Source organism: Maylandia zebra, linkage group LG7 (genome assembly GCF_041146795.1).
Source record: "Maylandia zebra isolate NMK-2024a linkage group LG7, Mzebra_GT3a, whole genome shotgun sequence".
Classification (NCBI taxonomy): Eukaryota; Metazoa; Chordata; class Actinopteri; order Cichliformes; family Cichlidae; genus Maylandia; species Maylandia zebra.
Genome location: NC_135173.1, coordinates 10,172,149 through 10,184,649, shown reverse-complemented (window position 1 = coordinate 10,184,649; position 12,501 = coordinate 10,172,149). Strand labels below are relative to the sequence as shown.

General features: G+C 38.6%; 1 protein-coding gene across 1 annotated transcript in view; it reads right to left on the bottom strand.

Moving 5' to 3' along the window:
- The window catches only part of shank3a (SH3 and multiple ankyrin repeat domains 3a), a 245,793-nt gene extending 238,672 nt beyond the window's left edge, over positions 1-7,121 (bottom strand). The window contains exons 1-2 of the mRNA XM_024803193.2: positions 6,872-7,121; positions 1,050-1,124 (exon numbers count right to left, since the gene is read on the bottom strand). The gene's annotated coding sequence lies outside the window, so the exon portion shown is untranslated. The remainder of the gene's footprint in view (positions 1-1,049; positions 1,125-6,871) is intronic.
- Between the last annotated feature and the right edge of the window lie 5,380 nt (positions 7,122-12,501).

The window sequence follows — 12,501 nt, the reverse complement described above, 5'->3', positions numbered from 1 at the left end:
AGAAGGAGAGACAGAGGGCAAACAAAAGTGAAAGAGATGAAGAGACAAAATGACAGTGAAAATGAGAGAAACAGGAAAGCCTGTGGCAAAGTCACCACTGTCATTAGAGTGAAGATCACATCAGCAGGAGTGGTGAACCAGGGAGCACAGGCACCAAACACCTCAGAACAGAGCCGAGGGGATCTAATGTGACCTTTATGAATTAGCCAGTCACAACTTACATGACCCTGCACAAGTAAGACAATAAACCAATAGTGTCACTGTGATGACTAAGAGACGTAAGGGAATCCAAGTATTTTTGCATTATGTGATATGTGTTACACAATAAATAAAGAGAAAAGAGCAATAACCTCAAAATGGGATCAAATGTATTAACTATGTTTTTTCCTTTAGACAAGATGTCAACCCAGCTTTTATATAAATGCTCTCATGTTATCATCAAGCACTTTTTATAAAGATGCAGAATTCACGTTGAGATCAGTGACTTCAAGCTGCCCACTCCTTAAGGCACTGACATAACACCAAACTTCCACATCTCCTCCAACATGCTTCACAGTGGCTATGACAGTCTTCTCCAGAAAAACATCTTGCATGTGTGCAAAAACATCCCTTCTGTTACTGTCGCCAAATAAAAGTTTCGTCGATCTATACAGAGCACACGATTCCAAAAGGCCCAGTTTCAACAAATGTTTATTGGCAAAGTGTAGTTTTATTCTAATGCTCTTTTTAGACAGATCGTTCTCTTCTCCCGGTCATTTTAAAAAAATCTCCTTTTAAACATGCCTACAGGCACTTTGTCACAACTGCAAGCGTTGTGACAAGAAGTAGATCATTTCACAGACTTTCTAAAAACCTTTGTTTTGTACCACACTGCTTGCTCTTCTGTTGAATTTACTGGACTGAGATGCCCTTTTTGTTGCAGATTTTCCTTGTAGTGAAATTTTATACAGTTAAAATTGAAATCCCTTCATAGACTCAAAGTTTTTTTTTCTTAAGAACTCAGAGACCCGTTCAGAAATTACAGTCTTCAAGAGAACAGCAGATCCTACCTGTCAAAGGTCTAAATAACAGAGCGTTGTCACTCCCTCATGTGGTTTTCATCCCTGGGAAACCATCTAGAAGCCCTGTATGGATGTGAATTTGAGATAAATTTAGTGGTGGCACTTATTTTATCCAACACGAGTATTTATTTTTCAATTAAAATGTGAATAAAAATGTGAAACATAACTTTATCTGCATTGCTTCAAGCATGCTGGGGAAAGTCAATAGTGTTTTTTCACTGCATTGTAGGTAAAGAATAGAATAGAATAGAATAATCCTTTAATTGTCCCACAAGGGGAAATTTGGTTGTAACAGCAGCCAAAAAGACACATACACAAACAAAGAGTACACAGGATACAGAACAGAAACATACACAATTTTTCTTACATATTTACATTAAGGACAAGTTAAAGTAAAGTATAATGATAAGAGTATAACAGTGGTATTATAGTAGTTATTTTTATTAAGAGATTAAATGCAGATTTTTAAAAAAAAAAATTTATTAAGCATTTTTAGATTCTTTAAGTTTTTCCTTTTACTTCAGTAAATGATCTGTAAACTCTTTAAATTGTATCAATGAATATATCATAATGTGCTGCTATTTATCTGCAATCTGAATGGTAATGAAATCACAAAACACAGCTGTTGGATACTATCTAAGTGCAAACCATATTTCTATAAAAAAAACCAACTAATTCATTTGTGAATCTATGTATACCTGTGGATAGCCTAATAAACTACTGTGTTGTTGCTTGTTGCTGCCCTTTCATTGTTGCCCAAAGCCTTTAAGAATAATCTGCTGTCAACACAGATACACACGGGAACAGTAATGAACCACAATTTCATTGACCTCTGTCTTTTCTTTGTACTTCTTCTATTCATGCAGTAGCAAAATTAAATGAGATATAGGAGAGATGCAGCAGATACACGGTCCCTAAAAGTGTCAGATTACTGTAAGTCTTGCCCCAAAGTCCCGACCTTATCCTAGTCAACTGTTGTTAAAGACAAACCATCAGTCATTCTTCGAGCCTCCTACAGGCATTGTTCTGCAGGAAGGGATGAAGGAGAGGCATCTACAGAATTTGTTTTGTCTACAGAGAGAAACTCGGTGTCAGATTGGGAGAAATTATTCTTTGTAAAGTCTAATTGCCTGTTGTTGAGCTGAAACAACAACTGCTATATTCATGGCACTAAAATCTTCTCCGGAGGAGAGTAATTTTGTTATATTGCTCGCCCATCCAATATTTCTCCAACATGTATTTGCGTTTTTTTGGTTGGTTGTTTTTTGAGTATATAATCGTGTTTGAACTAAATACAATAAAGTACTGCAAACTACTAGTTGTAAGGGTACTGATGGAAGTTGAGCTCCAGTCAGAGGAATGTTGGTACAATAAATGAATGACCCCAATTCAACAAGAGTCATTTCAGTCATAATTCCTGAACTCTGATTCTGTTGTCTGTGTGTGTGTGTGTGTGTGTGTGTGTGTGTGTGTGTGTGTGTGCGCGCACGCGCGCTCGCGTACGTGCGCATTTGCATGTGTGTGCATGAATGCATATTTGTATAACACACTAGGGTATGATAATTTTCTTAATCATGGCAGGATTCTCATAGGAAGAGACTCTAATATAACCAATTATTCAGCCTCCTGGCGTTGATGATAGCAGATATTAGTTTAGGTGGCAACAAAAGCTGAAAAGGCATTTTGTGTGTACATGCTGTGTATGAAGTTATTGAATACATAACTGCACAACACTGAACACTAAGTAATGACCTTTAGAGTTTCTGTTAGGAGAATGTTTTGATAGACAAGCTTTCCTCTGAAATTTTTACACCCAAACAAGTTAATGGAACTGAAATATATATATGTTGAAATAATAGAAATATCAACAATGAAAATATACTTAGTTATGGCTCAATCTTATATCTTGTCCTTGTGTATTACGCCCACATTTCTGGGCAAACACACTGGGGACGACCCTCTAAATTCTTTGGTATTGTTATCATGGATCCTGTTTCTTTTACGTTTGTTTTTAAATGCCAGACATTTTCTGTGTGCAGATGGCTTTAAGCATTCTGAGTAACATCTTGTTGGTCTGCTGTGAGATTTAACAAGCTGTCCGCAGGCTTGCTATGACCACAGAGATAGAGAGTCATTAGTTTTTCTCTGCCTGTATTTCTTCAGTTCTTCAGGGAAAATGTCATTAGCATTCCTCCCTGCGACTGAGAGAGAGTCAAAAGAGCATCTGACTCTTTTCTGCTGGTATCACATCCTCTATCACTCATCCCTGAAGGCCCTCAGTATAACTTTGCCATTGGTTGACCTGACTGACATTCATTAGGGTCATCACAAACACAGAGGTCCTCGGCTTTATTTTAGTGCTGGGTCAAAGCTGACACTCAGGAAGCAGTAAGACTTCTGGTATTTTCAGGGCACGCAGATGTACAGATCTAAAGGGTTTTGATCACCTTCATGACTGCACCAGCACCCTGAGAGGCTTTTTTGCAGATACAGAGAGATGAATATAATATGATATGACTCAGTCACTCGTTTCTGTGCAAGAGCAGGAAAACAGACTGGCAGGCATCTGGGACCTGTAAAAATATAATTATAAAACTCTTCAGATTTCAAATTTGGCCCTACGTTTGACAAATTTCTGAAAGTGGTGCTAGATTAAGTTTTAATTGTCCAGCGTTAGTATGGATATTACACTCTAGGATTTAAAAGTACTACCCTAGAAACTTTTTTTAGGCGACTGACAGTAAACACAACTCAGGAGAACTTTGATTGTCTGATGGTCTTTTGTCCGACAGCGAGAGCATTTGGAGAGAAATCAAATCCTTCCTGTGGTAACAGCATCTTAGTTCTCTAAATATTTCCACTTGCCGGAGAGAAATATACGAAAAAATAATTGGGGGGAAAAAAGAGAACATATTCTACTGCAGACTTTTTTTTTTTAAGACAGAGTGAAGCCTTCTGTTTCCCAGTCTGTATGCTTAGCATAAGGAAAGCTAATTGTCTCCTGAGCTTCATACATACTCAAGGCAAGAAAGCAAACAAGCGTCATTTATCCTGTTGTATAACGTTTATATCTATATTTCACTTATTTTCTTATGGTGTCCACTGAAAAGGACATCTGAGTATACCTGATGTCTTTGCACATTGTAGTTAGTTAATGCTGGTTGCATTAAAAGGATGTGCATGCTGTTAAGAGTGGCTAGACTGACTTACTCACAAGAAAAAAAAATGAATAAAATAAACAGCTTTAAGCCATTACTCTTAGCTTGTTGCACTTTATTCAGGGAGGTGTTTTCATTACCGTCTGATTTTTAAAAAAAAGAACCACAAACATGGTGTAATGCAGGCATGAGGGAATTCGATGTAGGTGCAAGGGATAAGAAGATGAGAGAAGGTAAGGGTATATCTCTGCACCATAGCATTTAGTTCTGCTTTACTTTGTCACTCAGTGCCTGTCTCCATGTGCCTGAGTGGTCCCAGCATCCCCAAAACCTACATTTTCCAGCTCTGTTATAGCAGTAACATCCTCATGCTCTCATCTGTGACAATGTTCCCCACTAATAGGCACAGAGTGACATCTGTGTGTTATACTGTAGGTGCACCTGCAGCCTTGTGCCTGCGTGATTGACCTCTGCGCTCCACCCTGCACTCCTACTAATTGAAACAGATGGAGAGGTTGCGAAGGTGAGGAGGAGCCCTAAGGGCAGCAGTGATGAAAGAAGAAAAGATGTACAGAGAGCATGTTTATCAGGGCTATCAGGAAGGGATGCACTGAGGGCCCACTCACTCTTTTAATGTATGTCAGCAAAGTCTGTTTACCACCTGTGGCTTCCTGGCTTTGTACAGCGTCAGTCAGCTGACCAAGCTCTCACATTTGCTACTACAGCATATAAAACATTTTAATTTCGCTTCTTTTTATTGTGTGTCAGTTTAGTTTTGGAAATATAGAAACATCACTCTCTGTTTGTTTATACACCACTACTCAGTTTAATCATTAGCAGTTATTAAGTCTGTGTCTCTCTCCTATAGTTTGCCTTTTGTCCTGTCTCTCCCTGCTTCCTTCCCTTTGTCCTATCGCCCAGCCTATTGCAACAAGTGGAGATTTCTTCCTGTTATTAGGGAGTTTTTTCTTCCCACTGTCGCCAATGCTTGAAGGCTGTGTGATTGTTGGGGTTTCTTTCGATTACAGTGGGGTCTTTATCTTACAATATAAAGTACCTCGAGGTGACTGTTGTTGTGAAGTGGTGCTATATGAATAAATTTAAATTGAATTGAAGTGAATGATTTACAGCTCTTCTGGAGATATTTGAACTGCTGTTTATTCTTCAGCCTACCAGTCTATGAAACAAGCAAATTCTACTTTTCCCAACTCTTATTTCATATTTATTTTCTACCTTCTCACTTCAGCAGCTCACTTCTGCTGTTCACAGTCAGTTATCACAGAAAAGGTTGTAAACTCCAAGCAAAAAACCCCCAAAATGCCAGAATCCACACCTGATTTCTAAGAGTACATTCAAGTGTTCAAGTCTAGATTTCTTGGACACTTAAACCAACAAGCAATGGATTTGAGCTGAGGATCATCTGCAACATATTGTTTCCTTGCAGTTTGTTCCTCTTTTCTCTATTACTGTCCCTGTCAAAATAAAAGTAAAAAATGCCCTAAAATAAACCACATAAAATAGATTAAGTCAATAAATAAAACAATGCCTGCCTTTGGCAAAATGGAATAACATCATAAAATGCTAAATAATAATAATGGGATTTACATAGATATACCTCTACAGCGCTATATTTAATACACACACACATATCCAGCATGAAATTACATCTCAGTAAAGCACCGTGTTCTTTAATTCAGTTATATGCTGATTCATGTGCAATTATAGTTAATATTTACCAGTATTTACAAAAAATTGGGAAATGTATGACCTGCTGAGGAAGGGATTATCTCCATTTCCTGCAGTGTAATGATGATCCACTGGAGGAGAGCTAAAATACTGTTTGTAGATTTTTATAGTTTTTTAAAACTCATAATCAAATGTGACACAAACAATGAAAGGAATCCAAGAGGATCATTGCATTTACTAAACTAAGGTGTATTTTAAGTATCACAAATTTAAATCCTTACTTTTAAGAACATTTTGGTTAAAATAATGTAGAAAAGACCTGGGACAGACTAGGAAGCTTTCTTTTTATTCGTTTTTCAAAGAAATCCTGGTTCTCACCCACATCCTCATGCTGCTTCTTTTCTCTGTCACTTTTTTCTGGTTTTGTTATTGTTACCACACAGCTTCCTTTATTAAATTTGTTAATTGAACATCTGAGACTTTTGTGATGAAGGATCTTGTACTGAGATATTCGGTCCTTAATAATTTTGCTGATCCCTGTTGCTTCAGATAGTTGAATAAGATTACTACTTTCCTAAAATTTTAAATTAAAAACTTTAAATCTGAATAATAATTTAGGCATATTGCTGTTCCTGAATATCAGTGTGTCAATAGGCTTTTTGAGCCTGTTATGAAACAGCAACAGCTTTTTGGTCCATTTTCAGGTTTCTAAGAAGAGGAAAAAAAAAACCTTTGGAGCGCAATTTTTAAAAAGAGGTGAAATTAATGAGGCTAATGTCATGGTGAACTGGCGATGCTAATGCCATGCATTTAAGTTTAAAAAAATATGCCAAATTAAGGGCAGTAGTGTTATGCTGCTGTAAAGAATGCAAGTCTGCTTTTAATGATGATTAATAATTATTAGTTGGTTATAATCACATATACATTAAATACAACTTCAGCGCTTTTTAATTTGTTCTGTCCTACCTCAAGAGAAGAGAGTCTCACCAACAACTTTACTTCAGAAGTGCACATGGACAAAATGGATAAAAGTGCAGAATGATGCAGTCGTGAAACACCGACCACTGAGACAAAGGACACGGTACTCTTCTGAAATACTGGATACAACGTGATTTCCTTGCAGCTTCCAGTCAGACGCTTGGGAAAAATGTGACTGCTGCTCTCAGACTGCTCTCCACTGTCTGTTCCTCTATGTATGCATGTGTGAATGTGTATGTGTAAGGATGGAATGATGGCCTCTCTTTTGTTGTGTGAGGTAAGAGGATCCTGGTTAGTGAAACAATACCTGACCATTCAAAAGCAGATGGACTTAACTGAGTCACGAGGAGCCAGTCTAGGGCAGACCAAACACAAGCAGGAGGGGGGGGACTGAATACCTCCTCTGTGAGAAGAGGAATGAGACAAGCCTTTCAGCAACTGGCCAGTCATTAGCTACCATTGTGTGTTTGTTTGTGCATGCTGAGACAGATTCAGAGGTCCCCTTGTAGAATCTGATTGACTGATATGGCTGAGGGGGTCTGATGGAGATGAAAGTGGAATTGGAAATGGGGCAGATGGAGTGAAATGGTTCACTCTTTACCTGTATGTAAACTCTCCCTCTCTGCAGAGGTAATCCACACCTGCATTAATAATTGAGAAGTGCTCTGTGCGAGTGTGTGCCTATAAGGGATCCAGCCATTGTTTACCTGCCCTGTGCAATAAAGATCTGTACCATCTCTTCTTTTCTTTGAAAGGTAGCAAAATTGTATTACTGTGGCTGACAATTTGTCAGATTTAAATGAAAAGAACTAGGAATTACTCCAGATAATCACCATTCCCAAGGTGCAGCATTAGATCTTTGCTGGTACAATTATACATTACACACACACAGCCCACACAGTCCTGCACACTCACTCACGCATTCACGTATGCTTACTCAACTGTCCAAATATTCCTCTCACTTCTCCACCTGAGAAGGGCAGAGGCTGTCACTCATGTCAATGAGATTTCTAGGTATTTAAAAGTCCACGAGTCAATCCACTTCAGCCACAAATTGATCTCATCTCAAATGGAGCCAAAAAGGACAATTTACATATTCATGGTTGAAACAGAACAATGCTGACTAAATCTGATGAGAGTCACCTTCAAGGAAAGCTGCTGCTGATTTCAGCTGAGTAGTGTCAAATGCTGTCCATATAGACGGAGGGTAATGAGACATCAGGCCCGCATAAAACAAATGTTTTTACCCACGTGTGTCTATATTACTGGGTTCAAGTCCAGGGAATTAAGTATGACAATGTGTTACTAATTCAAGCGTTACTGTGATGTGCGGAATCTACACAACTGATCTCATCATGCATTCAATGGGTGTCTTTAAATCTATTTTCCTCCTCTGTGTTTGAACTCTGATAATTTTTTTTATTGCCTTTTATTTGGCAGTGGATTTTTTTTATGAAGATCGCAAGTCTGTCTGTTTCACCAGTGTGAAACTGTTATTTTCATCAAAACAATATAGAACTGGCTTCCATATCCTATAGTAAGAAAACTATTTGTGTATCTGTGCATATGTGCACTGTATTCCCTGGAAAATACAGCAACATATATCTTTGTTAAAACAGATTTTGGTTTTGTAGATAAACAGAAGTCAAGATGAATGTAAAGTGTAGAAAAGAAAAAGATTTGTGCTACTGTACCAATGAAGTTATCTTTAACCCAAACAAAATAGTGCTGAGTGAGTGAAACGTAATTCAGTTTGACGGTTGAATTTTTCTTCAAAAAACAAAAGGAAAAAAAAGAGTGAGGTCAGTGTGGGATAAAGTCAAAATTTAAACTCTGACATTAACACCTGCATGGGGTTATTTTACTCCAGAAAGAGATCTGAGTCAGTTCACAAAATGTGAAATGGGCAACACTTTTAAAGATCTGTGAAACAAATGAAAAGCAGCTCCAGCACTGAGAGACAGAGAATGTACGCTGAAAGTCAGGGAATGGCTTTTATCGAGCGTGACAGAGAGAAATGGGATCTGGGTTTGTGGGCATTGAAGTGGTAATTGATTCAAAGCTCTAGATCTGCTTGTGGACCAACCTCAGGTGTGGGAGCTGATCTGCAACATGATAGCTTAAATTCCCATTTGACAGAGAGTGAGATTTATCTCCTTGAAGAGCCACTCCTCAAATGATGCAGATAATAGCTTGACATCCAAATTCAAAGTCGAAACTATAATTAGACACTTTATATTGCTTTACTTGTTAAATTCATTTACATCTCCCTTTCCAGCTTCCCCATCAGATGAATTCCATGTGAATAATGCACTGGAAGTGGAAGCAACATTCATGAGCAGTACTGCACTTCACGGTAGTTAAAGCCAGAAAAAGTGAACTTCATTATGCAGTTGAGAAGTACTGATACCAAAATGGTACTGCTTTAACACCTGTGTATAATGTTTAGGTACACCTGGGTAGTATCGGGTTAGACCCCATTTAGCCCCCAGAACATTGTAATTCTTTATGGCACAGATTCAGGAAGGTGCTGAGAACATTCCTCAGAGTTTTTTGCCCATACTGACATGAGATTATTAGGGAGATGGTGCAGATTTGTCAGCTGCGCATCCTAGATGCAAATTAAGGATTCCACCAGATCCCAAAGGTGCTCGGTTAGGTTGAGATCTGTTGACTGTGGACGCCGTTTGAGAACAGTGAACTTGCTGTCATGTTCAAGGAACCAGTTTAAGATGGCCTAAGCTTTGTGACATGGTGTGTTAGCCTCAGTTTCCTGTTCTTAGCTGTCATGAGCGGTCTTCTGCTGTGCTAGCTCAAATACTTCAAGGTTGAACAGGATGTGCATGCATTCAGATTTTGGGTGTAACTAGTGGTTATGATGTGAGTTGGTTTTGCCATCCTGTCAGTTCAAAGCAGTTTGGCCATTTTCCTCTATTGTCTGACATCATCAAGTCATTTTCACACACAGAACTCACTCACTGAATATTTTCTATTTTTCAGATGATTCGCTGTAAACTTAGCACAGGTTATGTGGGAAAATCCTAGGACCTCAGCAGACCAGCAAATATGGTACTAACATCCATACGACATGGTAGTTTTAACCATCTTGTAATGCGCTGTCATGTCATGCCATCATGCTGATTAGATATTTGTCTTAGTGACAGTTCAACTGGTGTAACAAACAAAGTAGCCAGTGAACATATATCTATATAGTACATTAAAGTTACATACAGTATTCATGTCCTGTGACCCCCAAACTGGGCAAGTGGCTCCAGTGGATCCCAGAAATCACCAAGATCTCTGCCCAAAAGAGCACAGCCTGAGGAACAGCAATGATAGTGTAAAATGCAAAACAATACAACATCATTGCTGTAGACCCTGTCAGAAAGGTCATACTTTAGAGAGGTGATGCACTGGAATGTATTATATTTCAAAGTATTTATAATCTGTTCTCCAAACATGTTAATGTGGTGCAAAACCTTTAAGTCTTTAAGCTCTTTGTGAGTTTAAAATGCCAGAGAAGGGAAAACTTAGGAGGAAAAGTTATAGTTGTTGAGAAATGCATTTAAATCACTTCAGATATCCTCATGCCGATTACAAAAACACTACACTCTCTTTATATTCTGCTTATATTCTTGCTAAAAATGTGGCCAGCTAAAGCATTATTTAAGTTAACTGTACAGAGAACACTCCATCCTGCAGTTCCCGCAAAAAATGGCATGTTTGAAGTCCTTTACTTTTTTATTTGCATATTATCTATCCACCTTTATCAGATTCTCTCTGTACCTAGAATGGGCTGTAGAGGAAGCCACATCTGCCGACAGCTGATCAAGATAAACTCTCAAATGGGAGAATAATCATTAAGTCAGCTCATGCGTTTTGCATTCATTACTGTTTGTGGCTCCACAGTCATTAGGAGTGATCTGGTCACATATTGTAACCTAGCAAAGCACTGAAGCTGCTAATGAAGGACCAACAATCTTGTTTACATCTTCCATTGAGAGATATATTCTGCTGACATCTGTCAGTGTTTGACATCATTTTCTTCTGTTTGATGAATCGAATGTGAATACGTTTAAAAATGGATTTCCGTGATGTAACATCTAAGGCAAAAGGAAGTGCACAAGAGAAGTGATCAAACATCCAGTGTTCTGTGTTACTCAGTCACAAGAAGCTGGAAAGGGAGCATACTGCATCTTTTAGGGCCCAACGTCCCAATTACGAGTGATGACAATGCAAAATTCAACTTGGAAAATGAGAGAAGTTACAATTCACTTTCAATAGCGACATTTTTCATGAATATGGAAATACAGACGTGAGGGAGTGGTCTTTGGGATTACACACTCTTGGCAGATGATAATAAATTCGGACAGGGTTGTTTACAATCAAAGCACAGAGTTTTCTGTCCCTGAGGACAAGCTGAGCAAAGGCACATCTCAAGGTGAGCGGAGCTGTGGATGGAGGATCTGGAAGCTGGAACCATACACATTTTGGTTATTTATCTCATGCAACATTAATCAGATGTTTTCTGCTAAACTTTACTATGTCATATCCCCATAAATGCAGCAGAAATTCCATTTTGAGTCAATGTTATCTCGCTCTGTGAAGGCCCTGTCCTCTTGAGCCATTTCTGTGTATCTCTCAAGTCTGTTTGCCTGCATGATGAGTGCAGGGGTGATGCAGGAGTCAGCCTGGAAAAGAATAAATCACTCATGGAGGCAGCTTTGCAGTATGGCAGCAGATGACAGCCGGAGGGCAGTTTGAGGAAGGCAGTAGGCATGAAGGGCCAATCAGGCTGTCTTTCTTTATCATATTACCAGGCAGTTGTAGAGGGAATTGAGGGCAGGTCATGATTACCACCAGCCGTGTTTCTTTAGTAAGCGGAGACCACACAGAGACAGGCAGGTGTTGTTTACATCTGACTGTCATTTTGTGCGCAAGTAAGGAAAAACGACTGAGACACTCTTTTTGATTGTAAAGTAATTCCAGTAGATTTAAGTGGAAGAAAACATTTTGCTGTATATATTACAATGAGAGCTTCAGCATGTGAGCTGAGACCGTTGACAAAGGCGTGCACATATTTCCCCAGCAGGTCCTCAAACATTTATGAGTTCTTCAGCTCATGTTGCTCCATGGAGACCTGTTAGATTTCATTGCATAATTCTGTGCACTGTTCCAACCTCTATTGTACCAATGAACCTCTGTTTATTTGCCAGGATGCTTTCTATCACTGTTCCCTCAGCTAACAAGCCAGAATAACAATGACTTTTTTATCATTGAAAGTACTGTTAGATCCCCACTCACATGGTAGATTGTTACAAAATAGGCTCACACAACTGCCTTTGTAGTACTCATGCTATTCAAGCTAACCAAAAGTGTGGTTTCCTAATTTTATTCTGACAATATGTGTAATAGTCATCATTTATCACAATAAGAAACTGCATGTGCCTTAATTTCATGATGAAAACCATGAAACAATTCTGGGTTATTTATCACAAACGCTTATTCATCACAATCACTACATCTTCTCTCACGAGCAACTTCAAAGATATTGCAATTTGTGAACTGCAAATGTATTTGCAAGATGACGAGGCGATAGAAGGCAAGGTCGTTTATAG